Genomic DNA, 3,869 nt, shown 5'->3' with positions numbered 1-3,869 from the left:
AAAAGATTGATAAAAATATTTTAAATTCAATTTTAGAATTCACTGAAAGTTAATCTGAAACACAGCCCTTGTTTTGAAAAGTATGTACTTTGGCAGTTAAAAAAACCTCATCTTTTAATAGTAGGTAAGTTTAGGCTCTGGTTAATTAGATATATGAGAGATTTTGGTCTGTTTTGTTTTTACAAAAATGATCATTTCAGAGCATTTGTTATCTTGCCTGTGGAATGATTCAGAGTGCTGGATAATTTGCTTAATTTCAATATGGTGTACCACTATCTAGATGGCTGCCTCTCCATTGCCTTAATATTTTAAGAAAATTGACCCCCAGTACAGGAGATAGTCTCATCAGTGAAACCCCACTAAACATAGGATGTAAGTCTCAGGGGGCTAGAAATAAGCCATGTGCTTTCTGGAAAGACTTTTCTAATCCACTGGCCCTAAAAGATAACTCTGTATTTAGTATTCTGTCAGGAGACTACCCAGGTGCCATACTTATATATCATATCTGAGAATGGTTTAAAACTAAGTGCTATCAAGCCTGCTTTTGTTCTGTATATAAGAAAGAGATTTATAACAAAAATCATAAATAAGAGACAAAGGAAGTCTGAAGTTTCTTTTTTTTCTGCCTGCCTTTCCCTGTTCAGTGATAGAACAATTTATGAATCTGACAAATCCTCCCCTAGATAATGGTAAGAGTAACAGAGTGTTCAGCTGAGTAACTCTGGGCCACTAAAGTTTATTAGACTGTAGAGCAACAGCAGCGGGATTGACGCAGTACTCAAATGACATGCTTGATTTGGGTTCTCCCAGTCTCTCTCTTCCCACCTCAGCCCTCATTTCCCTTCCCCCCGCCTCCCTTCCTCCTGCCCTACCTAAGGAAAACTAAATAGAGGGAATTTGAAATTGAATAGGTTGGCAGGGGTAGACTCCCAATTTCCACAAGCAACATTCACTCAGAAAGTATGAGAAGTCTGTGCCAAAAGGTTAAATGAAAATAAGGAACATGGTCATAAACACGTCCCGACTAAATTTTTGGTTTGGATCTGAGTAACCTAAGAGGCAAGAGAAGCCTTTTCCAACTGCCCCACTCTTAGGCCAGCACTAAATTGTTGGGACACCAGAGACATCATCAAAGTACATCAGTAACTTGAGTAAAACCAATGTTGTTGGGTCAGAGTTGGCAAGAAGACAGAAACTTAGGCATTGGGAAGAAACTCTACTGTGCTTTGAAAACTCTGGACTCCATGGGGTACGTTCATTGTAAAAACTTTTAAGAAGTCACTTCAAAATGGCAAGATTTCCAAGAGGGTGTACATTTGCTTGGTTTGGACCACACTATTTTGTGAAGTTGAGTTGTAATGCCTTCAGGGGAGATTTTCATAGTCTAGTCCATCACAGGGCTTCCCTTCTTCCTATTATCTTCTGCCTCTTCTACACGTATGTACCTTAACTCCTAGCCTGGGATGGCCTTTGTGTTTGAAACATAAATCCATCCACTGCTTCTAGTTGGACCATGGAGTGACTCCTGATTGAAAAGAAGTGGGAATCTTAAACTAGCCTCCTCATTCTCTGCTCGTAAGAGGATGGAATTTGTTGGAGATTGATAAATGTCACTATTGTTGAGGAGATATTGAAGAAGTTAACATATTACAAGACAACCACCAGGACTGACACCCAGCTCAGGAGACCTTCAGCTTTTTCAAGACAGTGAAAGAAAAAGGTCTCTCAAATCTCAAGAAACACACTTTATAACCAGAATAGTCTGTGATGAATGGGGTAATAATATTCCACCCTGCCTATAAAGAAAAGTGGTATGGATATTATTGCTTTTTTGGACACTGGAGCAACTGTATCACTCATTTCTGAGAGGTTGTCAAAAAAATTGAAGGGTTTAAATATATGACCTTTTACAGGAATTACTTCAACAATAGCTTATTCTACTGAGTCCACTGAAGTTGCAGTTGCGACAGTGAATTTCCTGCTGCGAGATGCAGATTGTGGGCTAATTGCAAGATTTAATCCAGTCTGTTTAGGGCAGTCCTCGAAAAACTGGGTTTCTGCAACACTATTTTATGAGTCAATACCAAATATTCTGTCACAAATAACAGAAGGAAATTTAAGAAAAGAAATAGTAATATTCAGAATGCAAGAACTATCAGAAATATAGACTGATCTTGAAGCAGATGGGTTTTGCTTTGTGAATCAAGGTGGTAATGAGACAAGGGAGCCATCCAGATTGATGCAGAACACCAAAACCTCCAAAAAACAGGGCCAGTATAGATGCCAACCAACTATGTGTAGTAAAACAAAATGAGGAAAATGAATGTACATTCGTTCTTTGGTTAGTCACTCTCATAGGAGACACCACACTATTATACCTGTCTAGACCATGCACATGATCTAGCCTAAAAGAGAGCACTTCAGAAATGCCACGGTGAGGTAGGCGAGAATGTTTACTGAAATAGATAATTGAAAGCGCCACTTTTAGCCTGTCTGTTTTGCCAGCTGAATAATTGTGTCTGAAGCCCTGAGTAATCTCCATCTATATGAGTTGTTCAGATTAAATGGTGTCACCTGTAGTCATTGACAGCTCCCCAGATCTTCTCTGTCAAGCGCCACATGTGCATACCCGAGATGTATCCAAAGGCTACTGGCAAACATCTTTAGATAATGAGTGCAAATTAATAACTCGTTTTGTACGTCATAAGAGATCATGCCATTTTAATGTTATGCCCTTTGGGTGAACACATGGGACAAAGATCTTTTAGATACTAATGAATAGTGTCTTACAAGGATTCATTTGCCTAACTTTTTGCTGAGCTGACATCACATGCAACATGGCTTGATTCGTTGGGTCTGTGGTGGAGCTGGTTCTGTAGAACTAAGAAAAAAATGAGTTTTCACTTTGAGCTTTAAGAGGGATGTCATTCTGGATTCTCAATGAAGCAGCTTCTCATAGGGTTACCATGTATGGTTGTGCATGCTATACCTCATTCATGTACAGCATAGTGTGCATGAATGGTGCCCCCTGGAGTTGTGTGCACACAGTTAGTGCAGCTGCTTGCAGTGGAGCTGATAGCTTCTCATGACTGCCGATCATTTCAGTCCAGGTGACAGTGTGTAATAGTAATGGTGAGTGTAATACTCCATTGTATTAACAAGACTTTGGTTGTACTCAAGGATTTATAGTCATTCTGATTAGGAATACAGTGGCTCCTGTGTTTATCATATATGGGAGTTACATGTGCATGTGTGTTTTCTAATAAAAATTCAATAAAACTTTTTAGCTATCGGATTTCCATATATTAAAAGTATAGATAATTGCCAGTATTGGCTAGGGAACAGGGAAATAAATATTCTCTTAAATTCTTATTTGGTAACATAAATCAGTAGAGCTTTTTGATTTTTAGGGAAATTTGGAAATACTGTTACATAAAAAATGCATGTATCTAACAGAAATGCTTTCACAAGGGTACTATCTATCTATCTATATATATATATATATATATAAGTATAGTCTATTGTAGGTTGTAATAACAAGGATGGACATTCAGACAGACATATTGCAAAGTAGGAATTTGATTATGTCAATGGCAGACTGTGTCTTTGCAATGGACTGCTATGAAATGATCAAAGAGTGAAGCAGACTGACTGACTGCATGTACAGTACACACCATTTGCAAGCATATGTGGCAGCCAGGTCTGTTTATAAGAACTGACCTAAAAGAGACCAAAGATATATCATTTAGTGGAAAAAAGAAAGTTGTAGTACAGTATTTAGAGCATGATCTCATTTATATAAGAATTAAGTAAGTAAAAATGACACACACACACACACACACACACACACACACACACACACACACACA

The sequence above is a fragment of the Aethalodelphis obliquidens genome, unplaced genomic scaffold (genome assembly GCF_003676395.1).
Source record: "Aethalodelphis obliquidens isolate GAN/ISIS:26980383/991018 unplaced genomic scaffold, ASM367639v1 scaffold20, whole genome shotgun sequence".
Lineage (NCBI taxonomy): Eukaryota > Metazoa > Chordata > Mammalia > Artiodactyla > Delphinidae > Aethalodelphis > Aethalodelphis obliquidens.
Note: the sequence above shows the minus strand (reverse complement) of the source record.